The 26302-nt window shown below is 44.4% G+C and overlaps 1 protein-coding gene and 1 non-coding gene across 13 annotated transcripts in view; one reads left to right on the top strand and one right to left on the bottom strand.

The window, feature by feature from the left end:
- WASF3 (WASP family member 3) overlaps window positions 1–26302 on the bottom strand; it is a 135228-nt gene that overhangs the window by 82411 nt on the left and 26515 nt on the right. For 2 of the 12 annotated variants that reach the window (XM_070049193.1, XM_070049188.1), the window contains exon 2: window positions 20453–20558. The exons of 7 other annotated variants lie outside the window; for them this stretch is intronic. The gene's annotated coding sequence lies outside the window, so the exon portion shown is untranslated. Of the gene's footprint in view, window positions 1–1027; window positions 1336–20452; window positions 20559–26302 lie in introns of those variants that run through there. 3 more of the 12 variants (XM_070049191.1, XM_070049196.1, XM_017343452.3) reach the window with 3 other exon arrangements.
- LOC127492193 (U6 spliceosomal RNA) lies at window positions 11519–11622 on the top strand. The gene has a single exon (XR_007921353.1). It is a non-coding gene; the product is annotated as a U6 spliceosomal RNA (small nuclear RNA).

Here is a 26302-nt window from a genome sequence, read left to right as displayed (position 1 = left end):
CAGCAGTAACATTTGACAGCGTGTCTGCAGCCAAATCTCCCGAGTCTCTAGCCAAACCCTCACTCACTCTCCATCTAAAGTAAGCAGGGAGCAGAACAGCTCACCAACACACAAGGACATTACAGTTTCTGAGAAAAACAAACCAAAACAAGGAAAAACATGATCACCTCCAGAAATGAATATAAAATTCAAATTACATTAAAGGTAACTCACTGCTACTGAAAATATTTCTAGCATCACATTCTATCTCTCATTAACTGAGTGAAGCAATTATTTCACCAGTGGCATCCAGTAAAACTTTGCAGGAAGCATGGTAGGGCCATGCCTGGATCGAATACCAACATCTCTGCATCTTGGAGTTATAAGTGTCTGTGCCTCTACCTCCCCGTCTGTAAAAATGAGTCTCAGAGTGTGGAGAGGAGGCGAGGATGAGCTGTTGTAGCCAAACAGCAAGGGGGAGGTGGCAGAATGGTCTCTTTGCACATCAGTTACTACTCCTCTACTGCTGAGAGCAAACCTCCCACCTGCCGCGCCCAAGGAGCCAGACGGGCACAATCGCTTCAGTCTGGCATCTTGACTTGGACCGCTCTCGCCAAAGCAGAGGGGATGACAGCACCCCATCAATGACAAGTCCCTTGGCCCCTCTTTGGGGTTATGGTGGCAGCAGTAATCTGTCTCCAAATGATGATGCTGCTACTTGTGGCAAGTGGCCAATGTACTGGACAGCCCTGACCCAGCTCGCCTTTGATTTCTACAGATAAAGGTAATGATGGCCAATTGACTTAGTGGAAGGACAGAGAGTATGAGTATATCCCAAACAGCAGACATGCAAACGTGGAAATCCTCATGGTTATCTTATCTAACTAGAGCTCCCTTCTGCAGGGCTTTCTGCAAATAGCTTGAATTCTGCCTAATGCGCTCTGAGTCTCTCAACCCAGATTCTGCCCATTCCTGCCCTCACCCCTGCTGTGCTGACATTGTCCTCTCCAAGCCCAGAGGAACTCACTCTCCCAAAGGCAGACCTTACCTCTGTAGAATCTTCTAGCACAGGAGGAACTGTTACTTGAACATGACCACAGGCCTCCACAAGGAAACTGAAGAAACTCATGTGGCAACAAACCCACACACATGGGCAGGCAGCAGACTGGAAACCAAAAAGCACTCCAGCAAATATCACTCACAATTTTATCTTCTCTCCTCACAGCTTCTGGGATAAATGAAATTGCATGAAAATGTCCTAAGAGAGTACATAATTCAGAATCCAAAGATGTGTAATTGTGTCAATTTCCATACATCATGAACAAAGATTAAGTACCACTTTATCAACTTCAATGCTTATTACAATTAATAACTTCAAATCTTTTTAACATAAAAATCCATCGGCAACTTCTCATTTTTAAAATAATTTTTCAAAAAAGATTATTTATTTATTTGAAAGGCAGGGTGGAAGAGAAACAGTCAGTTCACTCCCCAAATAGCTACAATGGCTGGCGCTGGGCCAGGCTAAAGCCAGGAGCCTCCAATTTCATCTCCCATATGGGGACAGGGGCCTAATACTTGGACCACCTTTTGCTGCTTTCCCAGGCACATTAGCAGGGAGCTGGGATTGGAAGTGGAGGAGGTAGGACCCGAACTGATGCTCCAACATGGGACGCCGGCATCACAAGTAGAGCTTACCACACTGTACCATAATGCCAGTACCAAGGGTTAGTAAGTTTTAAAATCCACCTGAGAGGGCCTGCGCCGCAGCTCACTAGGCTAATCCTCCGCCTGCGGCACTGGTACCCTGGGTTCTAGTCCCAGCTGGGGCACCAGATTCTGTCCCAGTTGCTCCTCTTCAGTCCAGCTCTCTGCTGTGGCCAGGGAGTGCAGTGGAGGATGGCCCAAGTCCTTGGGCCCTGCACCCGCATGGGAGACCAGGAGAAGCACCTGACTCCTGGCTTCAGATCAGCGCGATGCGCCGGCCGTAGTGCGCTGGCCGCGGCGGCCATTGGAGGGTGAACCAAGGCAAAAAGGAAGACCTTTCTCTCTCTCTCTCTCTCTCACTGTCCACTCTGCCTGTCAAAAAAAAAAAAAAAAAATCCACCTGAGAGCAAATGAATGAGTTACTGCAAGTAAAAACAGTGAAAAGACATTATACAGACCAAACCATGAGAAACCATTGTCCCTCCCACTGCCTAACCTACAGCCTAAGAGAACCCCATGCTGCTCATCTTGGCACTGCCACAAGGAAAGCAACCTCCCCGTCATCACCACATTCCCACAAATGACCAAAGACAGAAGTGGGTGCATGGGGGTGTGCAGGGGGAGGAGGTGTGCAGGGCAGAGGCAGGCGGTCTGATTCACCAGGCTGGAGCGGAGTAAGTGATGCACTGTGGGCACCCTGTGCCCCTTTGCTGAGGACGCCACACAAAGAGAGGATCACTATGAAAGCAGAGCAGAAACACCTGCACTCCACTCCTTGCCACCCCACAAGACAGAGCCCCCACTCCCAGGAGCAGTGTGACTCAGGCACTGCTCACGAATCTCTGCTGCTGAAAAGCTAACCAGGCTGTGTCTGCCCTGGCACAGGCACTGGGAAGGGAGCAAACGAGCAACAAGGCAGCCAGTATTTACTGCCTCTGCAGTGCTGAGCCAGGACCCTGCTTAATCGTGCTTCACATGTTTCTGTCACTTGTTCAATCCTCGCAACTCTAGAGGCAGGTATGATTAGCATCCCCATCTTACGGAGAAGTGGCTTCTCAAGGTCACACAGTACAAACCCGAGATGAGATTCAAACCCAGAAAACCCGTTTCCAGAGACTGTGCTTTTAACCAGTAGCTTGCCCTTCACATGTGAAATGAGACGGTCTGGCAGAAAAGACAACTCAGAAATGAAATGCTGCATTACTGCGCACTCCACTATTAAAGATAAACCTCACAATCTCTCTCTGCAGGGATTCTAGGAAAGTCACTGAAGCCCCGGGGTGCCACTACGCACTTGTGTCTGCATTTGTCCACACTGCTAAGCCTCCAGAGCGCAGAGAGAAGGCCTGGGCCTGGGGCAGGGCAGGGGCTGGGGGGTGGGGGGTCAGATTTGAGTGAATCCTTTCAGAAAGCAGGTGACTGAAAACCATCACAGAGCTTCTCATGTCGTGGGGGGGGGGGGGGGGGTCCCGTGAGGGCATCAGGGGCTTTATAAGACCACCACAGACCCAAGTCTTCTCATGCAATGCCCTGTGCTGCCTTGGGACTCTGCAAAGTCCCCACTCCCAAGAAGACTCTCACCAGAAGCAGCTCCTAGACCCTGGACATTTAGAGTTGTGAGCTGAGCAAATCTTTATGCTTTCTAAGTTAGCCAGTCTAGCGTACGCAGTAATAGCAACAGGACACAAAGAATATAATCAGGATAGGCCCATTTATGACCCTGCTATTGCAATCAGCGTTAACTATAACAAACATACTAAGAGACCTAGTGGAAAAGATGAGTGGAGAGTGCTTGAACACAAATGGGTGAAGAATTTCAGTAAAGTAAAATAGGAACTAAATAGGGACATGAAAAGGTAAAAATGAAAATTACAACCTTGAAAATAAAGAACAGTAAAGCTTCATAGTAAACTGGACATGGCAAAAGAAGTTCTATGATTTGAAGAGGAATAAAGGTGAGAAAAAACAACAAAACTGCATGAGATCCATGGAATAATACCAGACGGCTGACTATATGGATAAGCAGAGTTCCAGAAGACTAGGACAGAGAATAGGGCAGAAGCAATATCAAATGAGAATTTTTCAAATGTGATGAAGGACGTCAACCCTCAGACCAAGCAGCTCAACCCGGAGGATGTCAAATACAAAGGAAACCACACCTAGGCACATCATGGCTAAGCTGCTTAAAACCGAAGGCAAACAGAAAATATTCAAACAACCAGAGGAAAAACAGACATAGAAGTCACAGAAAATGGCAATAAGGACAACATTTAAGAAAGGCTAAATTTTACCAAAAATAATGAAAATTAATATAATGTACTGGTAGGTTTAAGATTCTGAGCAGTGGGAGAACAACTGCTATGCAGGACTCTATATCCAGTAAAAATATACTTAAAAACATTTATAACTAAACATTAAAATTTTAAAAGGCAAGCAATCCAGTTGTGAAATGAGCAAAAGACAAACATTTCACCATGGAGGGGTATGGATGGCAAATAAGTAGATGAGATATGGTCAACATTAGCAGCCACTAGGGAAACACAGATAAATTACAATGAGCTATCATTCCACACGTTAGAATAACAGTGATGACACCAAGCTCTGGTGAGGGAGCAAAGCAAATGGATCTCTCCTATATTGCTGGGGGATATAAGATGGCACAGCTGCTCTGAGAAGTCGTGCAGCAGGTTCTGACTCAACAGGCACCTGCCATTCACCCCAGTCACCAAACTCACGGGTATTTATGTATCCTAGAGGAATGAATACGTATTCGTAGAAAAACCAGTACACACTGGGGCTGGCATTAAGCTGCCTCTTGGGATGCCTCCACCCTCTATCAGAGTGCCTGGACTCAAGTCCTGGCTTCACTCTTCATTCCAGCTTCCCGTCAATGTACACTCAGAGGCAGCAGGTGATGGCTCAAGTACCTGCTACCCATTTGGAAGATCTGGATTGAGCTTCTCTAGCTTTTAGCTTAGACCTGGCCCAGTCCTGGCTGTTGTGGGCATTTAGGGAATAAACCAGCAGACAGGTGCTTGCTCTTGCTCTTTCTTCCTATCTCTCTATCTTTCAAATGTATAATTTAAAAAAAGACACAAATGGCCATAGTGGCTTTATTCATAGGACCAAAATACTGGGAATAGCACAAATGTTGCTTGGGTAGATGGTTGAACAAACTCTTGTTATACAGAGAACATGTTGAGTATACAATGGTACACTGCTCAGTAGTAATAAAGAACTACTGATATATATATATATATATATATATATAAGAACCCAGATAGATGTTAAGGGTGCTTTGTTTAATGGAAAATGCAAATCTCAAAAGGTTACATACTGTATGATTTTACGTACATGATATTCTAAAAGTGATACAATAGGGATGGAGAACAGGGAACAGCATCAGGGAGTAGGAGGATGAGAATACCAAAGAACGATGAGGGACATCTCGGCAGCGACAGAACTGATTTTGATATAGCAGCAGTTACATAAATCCACATGTGATAAAACTGCACAGATATTACACACACGTATGAACACATACACATGTATGAACACAGTTTAAAATACAGTGACATTCAGTTCACTGGTAGACTAACATTAACATAGCAACGTAAATTTTCTGGCTTTGATATCGTATTAAAACCATAAGAGACATTGCCAATGGGGAAGCTGGGCAAAGAGTACTCGGACACATTCTGGAAGATCAGCAGATCAAGGCCCAAGTGCTCAGGCCCCTGCTACCTGGAGACCCAGATGGAGTTCCAGCTTCCTGGCTTCAGCCTGGTCCGGCTCTGGCTACTGTACATTTGGAGAACGAACTAGCAGATCTAAGAGCACTGTCTGTCTCTGTCTCTCTGACTAAGTGGATGAAAAATAAATGCCATGCTACAAGCAACCAGGAGGACTGAAGGAATCAAAGTCACTTAGGAAAGGTGACAAGGGAGAGTGCTGCAGCAATGTGGATGATGGGGTGGAGAAGTGGCACAGGACACAGGGCAGTGCAACAATACAGCAGCCCAGCAAGAGACAGGAATGAGCCCACACCGGGGGAGCATGGAGGACGACAGAAATGGAAGGTCATCCAAGCACAAAGAGGAAAGGGAAGCACTAGGAATCACTCCCTTAATCCCAACGTGGGTGTTGGAAGGATGTCACCTTCCCTCATCTCCAAAGGGAACAGAGCAGCAGCGAGAGGCTCCACTAGAACATGAATACATTTTTGGAGGTAATGATCTCAAGAGGTGGGGACCTCTAGAGGTAAGTAACTGCAGAGTTTAAGTCTGGAGTAGAGGCCACAAGTCATCATCAGCCCTGGCTGTAATCAGAGGGCCAGAAGAGGACAGCAGTGGATGACACTGCCACAGAGAGTGAATATGAGGAAATAAATAGAATTGGGGTCAAATTCTAGGGGAGGGGCCAGCGCTGTGGCATAGTGAGTGAAGCTGCCGCTTGCAGTGCTGACATCCGATACAGGCGCTGGTTTGAGTCTCAGCTGCTCCTCTTCCGATCCAGCTCTCTGCTGTGGCCTGGGAAAGCAGTAGGGGATGGTCCAAGTCCTTGGGTCCTGCCCCACGCGGAGACCCAGAAGAAGCTCCTGGCTCCTGGCTTCAGATTGGCCCAGCTCCAGCCACTGAGGCCATCTGTGGAGTGAACCAGCAGGATGAACGACTCCTCTCTGCCTCTGCCTCTCTGTAACTCTGCCTTTCAAATAAATAAATAAACCTTTTTTTAAAAAATTCTAGGGGAAAAAGGCTTTCATGAAGTTTATATGTTAAAAAGTACAGGCTGTCAGGGCTGGCGCGGTGGCGCAATGGGTTAATCCTCTGCCTGCGGCACCGGCATCCTATATGGGCACCGGATTCCAGTCCCCGTTGCTCCTCTTCCAGTCCAGCTCTCTGCTGTGGCCCGGGAGGGCAGTAGAGGATGGCCCAAGTGCTTGGGCCCCTGCACTGACATGGGAGACCAGGAAGAAGCACCTGGCTACTGGCTTCGGATCGGCACAGCACCAGTTGTAGCAGCCATTTGGGGTGTGAACCAGCGGAAGGAAGCCCTTTCTCTCTGTCTCTCTGTCTATAACTCTGTCAAATAAATTTTTAAAAAATCATTGCAACTAATAATTCTTCTAGTGATACACCCTAGAGGAATGAACACAAATGTGAGCAAACTTTTTTCCATAAAGATGTTCCCTTCAGTGTTATTTATTATAATAAAAACACAGAAAGAAATAACTATGCCAAACAAAAGAACTGATTTAAAGCAAATTATGCTCGAGCTATAGATTATGCAACCATCTAAGTAGCATTTTGGAAGATTTTTTTAATTATGTGAGAAAATCCTTACAACATGACATGAAACAGAAAAGTGTACAAAGTAGCAGTGACAGTATTTATTTAAACAAGAATATTCATTAAACAGCTACTACAAGCATCTAGGTGCTGGGGATAACATTCAGTAAAAGACAGACAATTCCTTGTTTCTGTGAAACTTAAATTTTACCACAAAATGATCTCAAAAGAGTAAAAAATAAATTTGCATGAAAACTTCAGATGAAATAAGTGCTAAATGAGGTACACATAACAGTGATATTAAGAAAATCTTGCCGGCGCTGCGGCTCACCAGGCTAATCCTCCGCCTGTGGTGCCAGCACACCGGGTTCTAGTCCCGGTCGGGGCACCGGATTCTGTCCCAGTTGCCCCTCTTCCAGGCCAGCTCTCTGCTGTGGCCAGGGAGTGTGGTGGAGGATGGCCCAAGTACTTGGGCCCTGCACCCCATGGGAGACCAGGAGAAAAGCACCTGGCTCCTGCCATCGGATCAGCGCGGTGTGCTGGCTGCGGCGGCCATTGGAGGGTGAACCAACGGCAAAGGAAGACCTTTCTCTCTGTCTCTCTCACTGTCCACTCTGCCTGTTAAAAAAAAAAAAGAAAGAAAGAAAGAAAATCTTATTGGGGCAGGCGCCATGGTGCAGGGTAATCCTCTGCCTGCAGCGCTGGCATCCTATATGGGTGGCAGTTCTAGTTCCGGTTGCTCCTCTTTCAATCCAGCTCTCTGCTATGGCCTGAGAAAGCAGTAGAAGATGGCCCAAGCGCTTGGGCCCCTGCCAACCACATGGGAGACCAGGAAGAAGCACCTGGCTCCTGGCTTCAGATTGGCACAGCTCCAGCCGTTGTGGCCATTTGGGGTGTGAACCAATGGAAGGAAGTCCTTTCTCTTTGTCTCTCTCTATAACTCTACCTGTCAAATAAATAAATAAAATCTTTAAAAAATTTTTCTAAAAAAAAACTCATATAAAACACTTGAAGTTGATTTAAAAGAAAATTTTAAAACAAAATTAACAGAAAAATAATGGAAAATAAAAATTAACAACAATCTCAGGGGTTGAGTAAATGGTCTAGGAATAAAAAGGGGGAGGGGTGGAACACAGTGGGAGTGCTTGGCCCTCTGAGTTTATGTTCTAGAGCACATTAATAAGCACAACTTGCACAACCTCTCAGCTTTCTCGTCCTCAAACCCACAACCTGAGAAGGCACAGGCACGAGCTCACTGAGAGGCCCAGGCTTCCACCAGGTCTATTCAGACCAAATGAACTTCTCAGTAATGCCACAGGTAGAGAGTTTCACAAATGATCCTTCCATAAACAAGCTAAGACAGACTTTGTCATTGTTGAAGTTTGCTGTCAGTGTGTGATTTGACCTCCTCTCGTCTCAAGCCACTGCTGCAAAAGATGCACCTTGGAGAAAGGACCTTGCAAATGTCCTTGCACTGTGCCCTGGTCAGTGTTCTGAACCTAGTCTACCAATGCTAGTTTTTCACCCTCAGCCTAGGTATACTTGTGGAAAAACGCCCCTTGCACCTTCCCAAAAATTTCATAATCCACTCATACCAAGGTGTCCCCTTCCACCATGTGCAAACCCTCCTGATCATCCCCTCAGGGCTCAGACCACACACACGACCACCTCGCCAACAGCTCCCCTCAACAGGTATTACATTTCCATTTTCATTACAGTATGACCCCTATAAACACATACATACATACATACACACACACACACACACACCCCTAAGTTCATTCACCCACTCATTCACTGAGCCAGTACTACAATGCAGGTACTCCCTTAAAATCACAGCATGCCCTAGAAACACTACTCACAATGCTAAGAAATTTAAGGACCAGTTCCTAAAATCCCAAACATTCAATTATATAATTTGTGAAGAGAACTACCCTGAAGAAAGGTACTGAAAATACTTCTGCAAATTTGTAACATGTTCCAGAAAACACCCTTTGAAAAGAATGCACCTATGTGTGTCACATACATGTACACATACAGACACACACACACACACACTGACATTTATTCTTTAAAAACAATCTTGGAGCAAATAAACCAAGAAACTGAGAATGTGCTCATTTTAGAAAGAAAAAACAGAAAACTCTGTGACACATACTTAACTGTAGGCGCCACTCAAATTCCTAAGTTGAAGCCCCAAGCCTTTCTCACCCATGTGAGGGTATTTGGAGAGAGGGCCTGGCTGGAAAAAGTTAAGGTTAAATGATGCTGTCAGGTGTGATCTTGATCCCATAGGACTGGTGCCCCTATAGGAAGAGGAACAGACTCCGCAGGAAGGCCATGCGAGTCCAAAGCATTTGTCTGCAGGCCAGGTGAAGGCCTCACCAGGAATGAGCCTGCCGGCTCCTGGGCCTTCCAACCTCCAGAACCCTGAGAAAATCAATGCCTCTTGTTAAAGACACACAGCCTGTAGTGTTTTGTTGCGGCAGCCTGAGCAGCCCAAGACACACTGTGAAGTAAAATTACTGTATCATTCTACAGAGATAACCACTGGAGTTCACACTACTCTCAAACAAAACCCACAGAGATATTCCTAATATTCTGGAGACTGTCCTAAAAATTAAATATGACTCAAATAAATACCACCTGCTTTCTAAAACATCTGCGATCAGAAAGAGACATTTTATTAGAGATTACCTAGTTAAAAGTACTTTTCAGAGGTTGGTTACATCCTGAACTTCATTAAAATTATAGAGAAGCGGCCGGCGCCATGGCTCAATAGGCTAATCCTCCGCCTAGCGGCACCGGCACACCGGGTTCTAGTCCCAGTCGGGGTGCCGGATTCTGTCCCAGTTGCCCCTCTTCCAGGCCAGCTCTCTGCTATGGCCAGGGAGTGCAGTGGAGGATGGCCCAAGTCCTTGGGCCCTGCACCCGCATGGGAGACCAGGAGGAAGCACCTGGCTCCTGGCTTCAGATCAGCGCGATGCGCCGGCCACAGCGCAGCAGCCGTGGCGGCCATTGGAGGGTGAACCAACGGCAAAAAGGAAGACCTCTCTGTCTCTCTCTCTCACTGTCCACTCTGCCTGTCAAAAAAAATAATAATAAATAATAAATAAAATTATAGAGAAGCAAAGATTATAACAATCAAAGCCCAGAACACTCTAGAATCATTCTGACCCAGAAAGCAAAAGAGAAAAACAACTTCCCCATTTGAGGTCTTTTTGAACCTACTATTTCCTCCAGCCAGACATCCACTCTGGAATCACAGCTGGCACAGTGGGATGACAGGAGGCAGTGAACCAGGCAGAGAAGGAAGTCCCTTCAGGAGTAATCACACTCCTAAATCCCCAACACCCAGCTGTTCCCAAGACATCTGGAACTAAAGCCCCATGACCCAGACTCCGGACCTTTTCTCTCCTCTCTCCAGCCTCCCTCCCTTGGTGATCCAGTCCCAGGGTTCTAAATGCCACCTGTCTACTGATAAATCTCAAAGCCACTGACATAAATACCTGGGACAGGCATTTGGTGCAACAACTAAGATGCCACTTGGGACACCTGCATCCCATACTGAGTGCCTGAGTCCAAGTCCCAGCTCCACTCCTGACTCAGATAGTTGGGTCCCTGCCACCCATGTAGGGGACACGATTTGAATTCTGGCTCTCCCAGCATTTGAAGGGTGAGCCAGTCAGTAGACGGGATGCCCCATCCCCTTCCCCACAGTATCTCCATCTCTCAAACGCATCAAATTCAAAATTGTACGCCAAGAGCCAACTAGACGACGTCACACGAATGTCTAGTATGAACCCCTGACCTCCCACTGCAATGAGGCACTCAAGTCTTCCCCGACTCACACTGCACAGTAACTCCTAACCTCAGTCACTCAAGCGAGAACCCTGGAGCACCTTCACCTGCTCGCTCTCCCAGGCCTCACATCAAGTCCACCAGCAAGTCCACCTGGTGGTTCCACCTTCTGAACACCCTCGTGGGTCTAAATCAGACGGCTCCTGCGGCTCTTTGCACTTAGAAGCCGGGGCAGCTGCATCAAGGAAGCGGGATCTGTCCTGCTCCACAGAGTACCACTTCTCCTGGAACGTCCTTCCCCACCCAGCCCACCTGGCCATGGCTCAGGCCCTCAGATCTTCAAATCTCTACTCAAACGTTACCTCCTCTGAGCCCACCCCCAATGGCAAGTGACTCCTGAGCCACTTTACCCTCTTCAATGCTTTCTCTCCACTGGCGCCTGGCATCGTCTGACAGTCTGGGTTTCATTTACTGTGTGTCTCCCTTACTGCTGAACTCCATCAGAATTCCAGTTTGGGGTGTGTACAGACTTTCTCAGTAGCCATCGGTTCTACATCCACAAATTCAACATATCAAGGGTCAAAAATATTTAGAGGAAAAAACACTATCTGTATTGAATACATACATTTTCTCGTCACTTCGGTCCAAACAAAACAGGACAGCAACCACATGGCATTTACATCGTTTTAGACATTCTAATTCATCTAGAGATTATGTAAAGCACATGGAAATATATATGTATGGTGCTCGCTTTGGCAGCACATATACTAAAATTGGAACGATACAGAGATTAGCATGGCCCCTGCGCAAGGATGACATGCAAATTCATGAAGTGTTCCACATTTTTAAAAGATGAGTGGCTTTTCTCCTGGTTTTGGTTGGGATCAGCTTTAAACCACGTCCATAAAACAGTCCTCACAAGGGTCCAGAGACTCTCCTCATTTCCTCTCCTCTATAAAATCCTCTCATTATTTGGTTAATGTCATTCCTAGGACCATTGATTGCTATTCTCACCCTGTCTTTATACTACTGTGTTTGTTTAAATGTTTACAGGAGTTGATAATGGAACAAAGCCTTCAGCCACCAGGCGGTCAACCAAATGCTGCTACAGGGACATACTTGACTCCCCACCCAGGTGACAGTGGCTTGAGACATCGCCCCATGCCAGCATAGAGTACCTTGTCGATCCATGTCAGCAGGAAACAGCGCTAAAGACAGATCATTGTCCCTGTACCCCTCCTGGACTTTTGGGACTAATGTAATCCCATACAACTCCTGCTTTATAAAAAACAAAAGGGGGGAATGTTAGTAAAATGGCACAATTTTATCTATGGCACGATCTACACCCCAACACCATCCTAGGCTCTAGCCCCACCGCCATTGCTGGAAGCCAGGTGGCCACATGACCCAACCAGCGGTGTCAGCTACACCTCATCCTAATAGGATTCACTGCTCCTACTTCCCTGCCCCTCCCCTCCACAAAGTTTTGAAAGGACCTGTTCCTTTTTTTCTCTGTCTCCTGATCTCTCTCTGTCTTTATCTCATTCTCTCTCTTACGCTCTCCTTCTCTTTTCCTTCTTCGCCCCTTCCCTCTGGTCTGTTGGGTTTTCCCCAATAAACCCTTTCCCTTAAAAAAATATACGTATGAATCAATTCTATGCAGAAACCACACCATTTTATATCAGGGACTTGAGCATCCACAGACTTTGGTATCCAGAGGGGCTCTGGACCCAGTCACCATACACACCAGTAGATGACTGTGCTTTGTTTCCTGACGTGTTCTTAGCACCTGGAACAGTGTATGGCACCAGTAGGTGTTCAGTAACTAGCCGCTGAAAAAATAAAAATTTATGTGGCATCTCATCCCTGTATTTTCTATGGAAGAAACTAAGAAAGTCCAAGATTACCAGATTGGGGGTAAATTTATGAGGGCCTTTTCACTACACGCCCTCCCTTGATGATGTCACCTAACAAGTTCACCTCCATCCACTGCACTAAGGTCTCACCTAGGTTCTGGGAGTAGATCCACGGAGCACACTTATGGCTTAAGACCCATGTGTACAGAAGACATCTATAGCAGAAGAGACACTTAGGACATTTAAAGAAAAGATATTTAAAGAGAATGATCAACAATTTTCCACCTTCTTTTAGTTTTTCACCCCCTCAAATGAGAAAGTTCAAAATTTAGAAAAATCACTCAAAAGTAAATAACACTGCATCTTTACACAGAGAATGAGAGAGGGAAATTTCATTTGTACGGTAACAACTAAAAATACAAATCACAAATTTATCTTTATTTTTTCTGAGTGAGATCACGCTAGGGGGAGGGGGACGTGGACCCTCTCAGCAAAGAAGGTCCCAGATAAGAAATTCACAGGATGGAAATCAAAGCACCCAGACCTTTCAAACTAAGAACATCCTGACAATGTCTTGTGAACTGAGGACTGGCAAGGCATACTAATGAGAAATATTCCGAAAATGCTGTGCAGATAAAGGTCTTCAGTTTCCGCTTTCCTGAAAGAATGGTTTTGAAGGGAATGGGGAGTTCTAAGCACCAAAGCATAAACCCAGCAATGGAACAAGCCAGTCAAGAAACACATGCAACAGAAATGTGGACCATGCCTTAGTGCTACTGTGAACCTTGTCTTCCACTTGTGACAGTCACACACCAATAGAAAACCCACGTACACGGGCACTTGAAAATACCTGTGGAAAAAAGGAGTTAAAAGGCTATCTTTTTATTTATTATATATAATTTTGCACTAAAGAGCAAAAATGTTTCAAAACCTATAGTTCTGGGGCTGGTGCTGTAGCATAACAGGTAAAGCCGCCACCTGCAGTGCCGGCATCCCATATGGGCGCCAGTTCGAGTCCCAGCTGCTCCACTTCCGATCCGGCTCTCTGCTATGGTCTGGGAAAGCAGTGGAAGATGGCCCAAGTCCTTGGGCCCCTGCGCCCATGTGAGAGACTAGGAAGAAACTCCTGGCACCTGATTTGGATTGGCGCAGCTCTGGCCATTGCAGCCAATTGGGGAGTGAACCGGTGGATAGAGGATATCTCTCTCTCTCTCTCTCTCTCTTTCCGCCTCTCCTTCTCTCTGTGTAACTAACTTTCAAGTAAACAAATAAATCTAAAAAAAAAAAAAAAAAAAAAAAACCTGTAGTTTTTTCCTATTACACATTTTCATGATTTGGGGTACCAAAATAAGCTTCCCTTTAAATTCTACTTTTCATGAAGTTTTTGAAGTACACATGTGTAGCTAACCAAACAGAATATATTTACCTCTTTTCAAGATAATCCAAAGCATGAGCTCTAACATTCTCCCAGAGGTAAAAGATACATTACAACCCAACCTATACTGAGAGAATTTTTTTCATTTTTAACATTTATTTATTCATTCATTCATTTGACAGGCAGAGAGGGAGAGAAGACAGAGAGGTCCCATCTGCTGCTCCCCAAATGCCTGCTGCAGTCAGGAATGGCTCCCATGCAAGTGACAGGAACACCATTACTTGAGGCTCACTGCTGCCTCCCAGGGTCTGCATTAGCAGGAACCTGGAGTCAGAAGCTGGAACCAGGCGTGGAACCCAGGCACTCCGGTGTGAAATGCGGGTGACTGTAATGGCATGTTAACTGCTTGTCAGAGACCTGCCCCAGTATTATTTTAAATTTAAAGATAAGCGCATGAATCTACTAAACTCTGTTGTGCTTTCGGGAAATAACTAAAGGACAATTTAAATACCAGATAAAGGTAAAAATTTTTCTAAATGTATGGTACTCATTTTATTCTTTTTTATTAATTAATTAATTCCTGTTTTATTCTTAACATTCAACAAATGCCAAAACAGCAAGACTTCTCATAGGAATTCCTCTAATGACAAGGCCATGCCAAGACAAAACCCTTCAGCCTGAGTAACACTTCACCAGTCAAGTCATTTCCTTATCCACACAGCTGTCCATCTCTGCTGGACTCAGCTAGCAGTAGCGGTTTCATATCTACCAATCATGGCAGACCCCACTATGACGTCCTGGTTCAAGGACCACTTCCTTTAAATGCCCTCCCGGAACTTGTCCCCTTCAGCCCACATCAGCCAATCCTGAGATGAACCAAACCTCACGCTTGACAGAACAAGCTGAAATGTTTTCCAAACTAGGACTCTCACAAAACAGGAGACTCCCCAGAGGCTGCAACTTCTGTAGAGTAAAACCAGAAAGGGGATGACAGCAATCCACCTACAGATAGAGAAGTAGACAAGAGAACTGCTCAACTTCATCATACAAGATACAGAAATGCAAATTACAGCCACAGAGCAAAATGCCATTGTAATTTAGGAGATTTTTTTATTTGTTTATTTTTTATTTGACAGGCAGAGTTAGACACAGGGGGACACAGGTGCTCGTACATGTTCATTACTGGTGAAGAATAGACTGTCGGGCATTTTAAGTTTACAAAGCATGAATACAGCCTGTGATGACATTGAGAATGGAAACCACTTCTGCAAAAACATGAGGAGCGCTCCCTCTCACCCCTCCTGGCCACAGCTGACCACAACAGAAGACACTGCACAAACAGGCAGAGCTGCCCTCCTGGGAATGTGGACTTGGGATTGTGTGGTTCTAGTTGGGTCACTCTGAAATTTTTCAGATTTGTGCTCTAGGATCACCTCTTGCTTATATTTTTCTTTTCATTTACTTTCTTCTCTCATCTTCCCAATTTCAGTAGCGACAAATTCATATCAGTCTGCTTAAGAACATTACTTATAATTCTTAGATTATCCAATGTAACTAGACACAAGACATCCTGAATCTCACCTTCTATTTCAGAACATATTATCGATGGCATGACAGGGTTGCTAGTAACTTAAGACTTTTTTTTTCTTTCCAAAGTTCTGTAGCAATTTAAAATCAATGAATCCTTGAAATAACTTTCCAAAAGAAGCCAAATAACTTGTGGTCTCTACTTTAAAAAAGCCATTTTACCATAATAGTGACTGCCATTCACCACCAATTTTCTCTCAGCATTTGTCCCATTATTTTTCAATCTGTTACAGAATTATACAAACTATAGATCTGAATCACCCTTCAAAATGTAAAGTTGACTTTTGAAAATTATCACAGCCCTGAGTGCCTTCTCCCAGAAAGGGATCATTCTGCCCAGCAGCTCTCGTCCAGCCTAACAATGAACTCTCAGAAGGGAAGAAGACACACACATTATTTCAATCACAATAGCCAACTGTGACAACACAAAGAATGCCAGCTTTCAAAGCACTTAATTCTGCTGAAGATGCAATCATGGCACATGCCTCAGAAACCATGTACTCCCTCATCCTGTTTTTGGAGAACTCTGAAAATCTAGACAATATGTTTCCTTTCAAAACACCAACTGGTTACAGAGGAAAAGAAAGAAACAGACAAATGATCCTGCCAAGAATCATTTCTGTAGTTTCTCTTGGTAGAATGGCCCTTTCATGGCTCTAAACACTTAAATTCAATCCTTGATTGGACTGATGATATACTAACCTTTTCTTTATTTGAAACTGAATTTTAGAACAAAAAAGGATCTCAGGGCACTCCTAATCCAGATTGTCTCAATTTTTTAAGTATGAAGATCTCCACTACAATGCTAGAAATTTCTGAGGATTTTATGATAGCTGTATCTAGGGACAGAAAATGACAACAAAAAATTTGCAAGCATGCAGTAATTCTTTAAAAAGCACCAGTAAATATGTGAAACAATAACATTAACATCAACAAGGTCTAAAACCTAGTCTCCAGACTTATAACACTGATACACTATAAGAATTCAACAAGGAAGGAAGGTTTTTCTTAAATAGGCCTGGTCCTAATTTTACTAGGAGCTTCACAACTGGTGTTAAAAGTTCTTGAGGAACAATTCTGACAGAATAAAGAGCAGGGAGCATGCCCCATCAGACATTAAAACATTAGAAAGCTACAATAACTGAATTAGCATAGTCTGAGTAAAGAAACCTGTAACAGAACAATTAGAAAATGCAGAAAGGAATGCATGGACGGGAAGCTGATATAAGGTGGATGTAGTGTTGTAAATCACTCAAGTAGGGCTTACTCATTAAATGCTACTGTAACAACTGGATACTCCTCAGAAGAAAGGAAATCAAACTGAGGTTTCACTTCAGTCTTCACACAAAAAGAAGGTCCAAATGAAGCAAAGAGGAAGAAGAAACACTGAAGTTTTTTGGTTTTTTTTGTTTGTTTGTTTGTTTTGTTTTTTTTTTTAACTTGACAGGTAGAGTTAGACAGGGAGAGAGACAGAGAAAGGTCTTCCTTCTGCTCCTTCACCTCCCCAAATGGCCACTACGGCCGGCACTGTGCCAATCCGAAGCCAGGAGCCAGGTGCTTCCTCCTGGTCTCCCACGTGGGTGCAGATGCCCAATCACCTGGGCCATCCTCCGCTGCCCTCCCGGGCCACAGCAGAGAGCTGGACTGGAAGAAGAGCACCTGGGACTAGAACCTGGCACACACATGGTGCCGCAGACAGAGGATTAGCCAAGTGAGCCAGGGCGCCCGCCCCTTAAGTTCTTTTAAAAACAATCCTGAGGTGAAGAAGGTCTTTGGAAGAGTAACTGAAAAAGAATGGAAGCCAAACATTAAACTACTTGAAAGAAATCAAATGCTAGTCATTAAAGAAAACTGAATAAACAAAATCAAGATTATTACACGAGGTCCCTTTGGGGCCTCATAATTCCATCCAGGACACAAACCCCGGTCCTGTAACATCCAAGCACAGCCTTCTGTATACCACGTGTAGTCCCCAGTCACCTGGAAAGCAGCAGCAGTAAAAGCCACGTGCTCTAACAGACAACACCCTCGAACCCTCCTTTCTCGGCCAGGCCATGAAGTGAGTTTCCTCCAGCACCATCGGCATCATCACCCCCGCTCACGCTGGAAGCTGTCAGCCACCCAAGGAGGTGAGGCCTTTCATCACACCTGTGGGAGCCACGGTTTAACTTTAGCAGAGTGCATCCTTAGTAAGGCAGTGACAGGTCAACAGGTTCTTCCAGGCTCACTGACTGCCACATAATGTGAGCAGAGACTAGGGAGAACTGGCTGTGAGGAGGCAGTATGCCCAAGAAGATGATGAGTCATTCTACACCGTCTACCTACTGTCAAACCCACGAGGAAGGGACGTGTACCCACCAAGAGCAGCAACACCTAATTATGTTTCAATCCACAAATCTCTCCATATGACTCAGTAAAGTTACATTTATCTAACTGATTAATACAAGCAACACACAGCTAACCCAGTGTGTTGAGGTGGATTTGCTCTGAGAGAGGAGTGTGATGGGGGCAAGAGGCACGGAGTCACCACACAGACCCGGGAGTCAGGTGAAAGCAGGCCAGAGGCAAGCGGCCCGCAGACTCGTTTATTTCAGTTGGTACAGCAGCTTAAATAGCTAAGGCAGCCAATCCAGTCAAGGGGCGGTTTATGCCCTAACCAATCACAGCCTGTTGCCAGGCAATATCCGAAGCCATCCAATCACAGCCTGTTGCCAGCCAGGCTCTGTTGCCAGGTGGGTTTCAAAGCCATTCCTGAGTAACTGACACTCACTTGCCAGCGGCCATCTTGGCATGGCCTTCTCATTCCACCACATTTCTCCTTTTGTTTATTTTTGAGCAACGGGAGGCATGATTCTTGGCCATATCATTGTTGACCCCGTTTCCATGTGGTCTCCGTACGCAGCTGTGCCTGTCTTAGGTTGTCCCCCAGGGGATCTTACCCGTCGTTGACTAACCAGCGCTCAAAACAGTAGACCACAGGAGTGCTTGCTCAGATGGGGGTAGGAATGAAGAAAAATAGTAATCAGGAATGGCATGACTGCACACAGGCTGTGGGCCGTTTGAGTGGCTGACCGGAGCTAGAGGGGTATAAAACAGTAACAGATGTGGCTATCAGCAGTTTCTCAGGGTAGGATGATAGGGCAGGTACGTCTGCTAACAAGGCGGACTCTCAGTCTTGTTCAGCTGGTTCTGGTTGACTGTCAGTTGCAGGCTTGATGTTTCTGGCTGGTACCCAAATGGGCTGTCCTGCATTCTCTGGAAAGACACATGAATATCCTTGACCCTTGGTTAGCAAAGGGTGTGGTCCCTTCCATTCTCCTCTCAGGGGGTCTTTGCACCTAATCATAGGGGCTGGGGCCTGGGATGGAAAGGATCCCCAGTGTTTATAAGCTGGGCTGATCTTGGGAATCAAAAGTAAGAAAACTGATAGTGAAAAGGACCTCTGTCATTGCAAGCTGTGGGTCTGGGGACATATGATTTTTTTTTTTCTGTCTTTGTAAGAGATCTTTAATTGTCCTATGAGTTCTTTCAATGATTGCCTGTCCCTGTGGGTTGTATGGGATACCTGTGGCAGACTGTATGTTCCAGGATTTCAGGAAGGAATTACATTTCTGTGATGTATATGCTGGCCCGTTATCAGTCTTTATGGTCCAGGGAACACCAAGGACCAGCATGGCTGGCTTAACCGCCTTTATCACGAGTAGCCTTTTCTCCGGATTGGGCTGTTGCAAATACAGCCTCTGAATAAGTATCTACCACCACATGGACAAACTTAAGTTTACCAAAGGAGTTAATGTGGGTGACGTTCACTTGCCAGAGCTTATTAGGAGCAAGGCCTCGCGGGTTCACTCCTGCTTGTTGCAGTGGGCCTAATGGGGAGAGGAGTGCACAATTCTTGCAAGAGTGCACTAGGTGTTTGCATTGGCTCATTGTTAGCTCTGGGAAAAGCAATTTTATGTTGCTTGCTGACATGTGAAATTTTTCGTGTAGAATATGGGCTTGTTCTAGGTGTCCAATGGAAGCCGTGTTGCAGGAGATAAGACGATCAACCTTTTTGTTGCCTTGGAAAATAAAGCCAGGTAACCCAGTATGTGATCTTACATGTGAGATATACCATGGGTGTTTTCTGTTCTCAGTTAGCTCTTTAAGTGTTGTGAACATCTGGTCAATTGGCTTATTGGTCAGGTTAAAGACTGCAAAAGGGATCGTCTTTGCTACCCTTACTGAGTATTTGCTGTCTGAAAATATATTTACCGGCCCATCCTGGCTAAGGAGTAGAACCTTGACTATTCCCCTTATTTTTCCCAACTGTACTGATCCCCCGTGGGGTTCTCATTCCACCACACCAGTGATTTTCTTACAACAGGGGCAGGGCATCCCTCAGTGATTCAACTCCACACCCAGAAGCACTACTGGGACAGCTGATGGGGTTAGGGGAAGACCCTCACCCACAAGGTAAGGGGTGTATTTGTTACTTATGTTCACATCAATATCATCTTGATTTTCATCACTTTCTTCCTGTGGATTTTTTTTCTTTTATCCATATCTGGTATTTCCCCAAGACCTTATCAATCTGTTCATCTCTTTTCACATCAAGTATCGTTTAATGGAATTATTACTTGGGTTTCATGGATTCCAGTCATTTTTTAAAAGTCGTTCTTTCTCGGCTGGCGCCGTGGCTCAATAGGGTAATCCTCCGCCTGCGGCGCCGGCACTACAAGTTGTAGTCCCAGTTGGGGCGCAAGATTCTGTCCAGGTTGCTCCTCTTCCAGTCCAGCTCTCTGCTGTGGCCCAGGAAGGCAGTGGAGGATGGCCCAAGTGCTTGGGCCCTGCACCCGCATGAAGACCAAGAGAAGTACCTGGCTCCTGGCTTCAGATCAGCGCAGTGCGCCAGTCGCAGCAGCCATTGGGGGTGAACCAACAGAAAAAGAAAGACCTTTCTGTCTCTCTCACTGTCCACTCTGCCTGTCAAAAAAAAAAAAAAAAAAAGTTGTTCTTTCTCTTGCTCCCCAGGCAACTACTTGGGAGAACTACACGATGCGTGCTATGGCGGAGGTGCTCCTGGGAGGAGGGAATCGGCCACCTCACTTCTCTCCCCTCCCACAGGATGGGATCTGAGGAATCCTCCACTCTGAGCTATTTATGCGGCAGGAGTTGTCAGAGCTATCAGAGGCTGAAGAGCAGTTCTCAACTGTTAATTTACAAAGGAGACTTTGAAACAAATGTGACTTTCTGTAAGATCAACAGCCTACAGGGCAACACTGACTGCAAGACATTCTAAACCCTGTCCTGTACCGACCTTCAACATGCAATTATGCGCAGCTCAAAGTTCTGAATAATTTTCTCACATGTTTCTTTTCCACCCATGAATGTTCCCTAGACAACTGAACATGAAGCTGAGAAACAGGGAATGATTAGCCTAGCAGTTAAACACTGATTCAGACTACCTAAGCTGGATGCCCAGTTCCAGCTCCTGACTCCAGCTTCCTGCTAATGCAGACCTTGAGCAGTGGTAATGACTCAAATAACTGGGTTCCTGCCACACACAGGAGAACCTGGATTGAGCTGCTGGCCCTCAGGTTTCAGTCCAGCCCAGTGTCAGCCATTGCAGACACTTGGAGAATGAGCCAGTGGAAAGGAGCTAACTTCTCTCTCTCATCCACTTAAATATACTAATATTTTTTTTAAATATTGGATAAGTTCTTTAATTCACAGACAAAAATGAACTCAAGATAAATCAACATCTTACTTGAATTACCAAGAAATAACTGAAACTACAAGTCAACTTGACTAAGCCATCCTTAATAAATTCCTATAATAAGCTCACTGGTTAATACTCAGAACTTTCAATATACTGCAGTAAATATATCAAAGATAGGTTAACAGAGGCCATTTAAAATCCTATGACGAGTGATCCATAAAAACCATGTTCACGGCACATGACTGGAAAGTCACACTCTTACCTAGAGATAAATAAGCACTCTGAAGAAGCACTCTTAGCAAATCCTGCCCAAGACTCAGTAAAACACTGTCTCACTTCCCAGTTTCACAAAGATCTTTCAAGCCCTGAGCTGTTTCAGCATCAATCACCAGCTACCAGGAAGAAGAAACTGGGAAAGGTTCCATCACTCCATCAATCTGCTGCTCCCTTGCAACTAAGTGACTAATCCACAACAAAAGCAAAAAGAGGCATCTGGGAGCACACACTGTGGGGCAACAGGTTAAGTCCCCACTTGGGAAGCACACATCCCATATCAGAGTGCCTGGTCTGAGACCAACTACTCCAGGTGATGGCTCAAGTGCTTGGGCCTCTGCCACCCACATGGAGTTCCAGGCTCCTGGCTTCAGCCTGAGAACCTTAGATATTGCAGGCATTTAGAGATTCAACCAGTGGATGGAATACCTATCTATCTCTACCTTTCTCTCTCTCTCTCTGGCATCCCTTCAAGTAAATTAAAATAAGTTAAAAAGAGAAGTGTCTGGAAGATGGTGTCTCTGTTCCAAAGCTTGTTTGGTCTCCAAAATCCTGCAAAACCAAGTGTGTGTCTTATTGTCTTATTACAGAACAGGAGGATACTGCTTAAGAGTTGGGGGGAAGGGGAGGGATGAGTATATATTAGGCAAAAGTACAGTGTCTTCCAGGAGGTCACATAGTCAATGCACTCAGCCCAGGCGTCCCAGGCGTCCTTCGCTGAAGACTTTTCAGAACCTTGGTGAGAGAATCACGCCTCCCATTAGCCTTTCAGCTTTGGCACCATAAACCCTTCTGGGATAACACTCTCTGGCCCCTGTTACCATCTCCTGTGGCAATTCAGGGGGTTGGAAGTGGTTTAGGCAGCCTCTTGATCCCAATCCCAAAAGCAAACTACAACAAAGCTACAGTGATTTCAAAAGATAGTAGCTTCGGATTGGTGCAGCGCTGGCCGTGGCAGCCATTTGGGGAGTGAACCAACAGAAGGAAGACCTTTCTCTCTGTCTCTCTAACTCTACCTGTCAAATTTAAAAAAAAAAAAAAAAAAAAAAAAGGATGGTCAAGACCTGAAGAACAGGACAGAGAGCACTTTAGAGTTGACACAGACAATGGCAAGTTACTGAAAGTCCACAAAATCTCAGCACTTTTCTGGAAAAAAAAAAAATTGTTCAAAGAAATAACAGAAACAAGTACTATAATAAACTTCATAGCTTGAAAAATAACTTTCAAAGAAATATATAATCTGTAATGAAAGCACCACCAACAGAAAAGAACTATTTGGGCTTAAGGGCCCGGGGGTTAGAGCTATCCTGGAAGCCTGCCAACTCTGTGACCTACTCTGCATCCCTAAGTGCTCCCATTTTGACCAAAAACAAAGTAATACTATGCACCATAGGAGAAAGAGCCCTAGAACAACATCAGGAATCCCTGAACAGCTTTAGCACACTTTGCCCTGTGTGACCATGAAACCGAGACTCTGTTTCTCACCCTGGAAGGAAAACTATTTCTTTTTTCCTGATCCTTGCTTACTCCCTTTGGAACTTCTCCCCACATAAACCAGGATCATCTAACCAACAAACTACTTACAGGGCTGTTACAAGCATCACATCAGATCACATAATTAAATGCATTTAACACTATAAATCACAATATAAACATGCTCTCCTATGGAAGCTGACATGTTAGCCACCTCATGACAAAGTGTCCAACGTGCTTTACTATGGCCATTACTATCTCTCCACTAAGAAAGACTCCAGGCTTCAAATTACTACCCTGGCATTAATTTCTTTTTTAAATTATTTATTTATTTGTTTATTTATTTATTTGAAAAGGAGAGCACCAGAGAGGGAGAGTAAGGAAAAGCCAGAAGCCAGGAACTCCATCTGGGTCTCCTACGTGGGTGGCAGGAGCCAAACTACTTGGGCCATCTTCTGCTACCTTCCCAGGCACATTAGCATGGAGCTGGATGCAAAGCGGAGCAGCCAGGTCTTGAACTGGTGCAATGATATGGGATGCTGGCATCACATGTGGCAACTAACCTATTGCACCACAATGCCAGCTCCTTAGCATTCATTTCTTTTCTGCTCCCATTTTAAGCATTTATAGAAGCACCTGTTATCATGTTTCTTACTAATAATGCTCTCAGCATTTCTATGTTAGTAGCTGAAAAAAGACATCTAGCTTGTTTTTGCCCCTCTCTCCAAAGATGCGGTCTCAAAATACACAGGCAGATTTGAAGGTTTCTTAGAAATTTTCTGGCTACTGGTGTTGTTTTTCACTCAGCCAGTAACTGCGCGATTTTCTATTCTTGATACAGTACTCAGTCCTTTATTATTTAAATTCTCTTTCTTAAGTATACTCCTTGCAAAATCTCTGTGGAGTAGGTACTCTTTTAGATAAGAAAATAAAGGTTCATAGAAATTAAAAAAAAAAAAATTCCTCAAATAGCACAGCTAACAAATGACAGAGCCAAGATTTGAACCCAAATCTGCCCAGCTCCAAAGCCCCTACCCCTGACTAGGCTGCTACTCTGGCTCATGAGGTCTTACAGGCGATCTGTCATCCCTCTCAGAGCATGATGAACCCAGTCAGGGGTATTGGTCTAATCAGGAATCATCCACGTATGACTGCAGTCATGTACACCCCACTGTGTCAGAGAGCAAGATCATGGTTATTGGAAAGAAAAAGCACAGGAGCAGTAAATGAGCTCCAAATGAGACTCATGCAAAAACAAAACAAAACAAACACACTTTAAATCTTATGCATTGGCTTAAAGTGAACCACAAATTTTGTTCAAGAACTTCAGGAAAGGAAACTGATGGATTACAGAATTAGGTGTCTAAAAACCACAAATGCATCAACTACTCGAAGCAGTGCCTTTATTCCTGACTCTAAGACCTGAAAGTCATTTCAACTCACACAGTAAAGTCCACACCTGCTAACACCCTCCCTCAAAGCAAAGGCTGAAGATTTCACTGAACTGCCTCCCCATACAACATTCCCAAGCCCAGCTTACAGCAAATGACAGCCAAGCAAAGAATCGCTAGTAGGTGCCACTTTTTTAGAAAGCCAAAAAATTCTGATGGTCTTCCACTGATAACACCCCTCCTTGGGACCCATTCCCCTGAAAGCAAGTGGCTTTGTAACTTTTTTTAACAGAACTCTTAAAAAATAAAATCCTTCCACTTCGACCATGGCCTTGTCTAAATATGATCAGAGTCGGTGAACTCAGGGGACTTCCATAGCCTTGGCAGCTCATGACAAGAGCCTAGGGTGATTACTGATGCCATAAACAAGAGTGTCAATTTGTTAAGTCAACAACAGGAGTCACTGTGCACTTACTCCTCATGTAGGATCTCTGTCCTTAGTGTGCTGTACATTGAGATTTAATGCTATAACTAGTACTCAAACAGTATTTTTCATTTTATGTTTCTGTGTGGGAGCAAACTGTTGAAATCTTAATATATGCTAAACTGATCTTCTGTATATAAAGAGAATCGAAAATGAATCTTGATGTGAATGGAAGGGGAGAGGGAGTGGGAAAGGGGAGGGTTGCGGGTGGGAGGGACGTTATGGGGGGGAAGCCATTGTAATCCAAAAGTTGTACTTTGGAAATTTATATTCATTAAATAAAAGTTAAAAAAATAAAATCCTAATCATAATGTCAAGAGCTAAAAGGGGAGTGGCTCTGGTTGGAACAAGAATGAACATTTCCCCACTGTTTTCCCTGAGGAAGAGGAAAAGGAAACAGGTCAAAATGCTTTGGTCAAGTGAAACCTCTCCAGATTTCTATTCATTTAATTACTAAAAAAGAAAAATAAAAAAAAACTGTGGTTGAACAGGGTTAACTTCATATTACCACTTCAGAAATACTGGAAACTTAAATAAAAATTGCTAAATCTTAGAATTTATTTTAGTACTCTAATGAGTATACTCAGATTAATCAAATTCTATTCATTTTTTTTAAAAAAGTCATCACATTTCATCCACTCGGATCTAGTTTCCTCATTTGATCAACAACCAATACTTGTAAAGTCATCTCTAAAAAAAGAAATTCCAAAATTACCAGAAATACTTTGAGGCTGAATTAGGCACTGTCCCCTCAAAACTTACCAAGTAACAAGAAAATAGCATATATGAGATCCAACACGTTGGAGACAATCTTTGAATGTGAATTGGATGCACTAGAGAGTATGAATCTAGGGCATGGCCAGTTTGGGACAAACACCATGGAGTCAGGTGCCAGTCACTGAGACTTTAAAAAAAAAAAAACAAAAAACAAAAAAACAAAAATGAACATCTTAAGGGAAACAGAAAACTATATGCATTTTTAAGCTACATTATGCTATATGCTTCAGTATTTCTGAGCAAAGAAAACCATGAGAGCCAAGTTTTCGATGCACGCACATGAATAAGCGTCTATTCTAGTACTTTTTTAAAAGTTCAAGATCTTCTTAAAAATGAAACTGTATATACTGGAAAGCCAGAAATGTATGCTATGATTTGCTTAACCACTTTTGGAAGACAGGTACCTCAACTTCCAACATCCAAGTTTTCAGAAACTCAGTCAACCTAGAACTCACCGATGAGTATTTCTCAGCTTAATTCAGTTTCATTATAGGAAGAGGGAGGTTTCCCTTGCAGAGCTGATGACGTTGCATTTCTGATGACCTACACAAGCCATGCTCACACTGACCACCAGAAAAGTCATCCCCCCAGAGATGATCACAAGAGTCTA

This window comes from Oryctolagus cuniculus, chromosome 9 (assembly GCF_964237555.1).
Source record: "Oryctolagus cuniculus chromosome 9, mOryCun1.1, whole genome shotgun sequence".
NCBI lineage: Eukaryota > Metazoa > Chordata > Mammalia > Lagomorpha > Leporidae > Oryctolagus > Oryctolagus cuniculus.
This window is presented reverse-complemented; position numbering and strand designations above follow the sequence as displayed.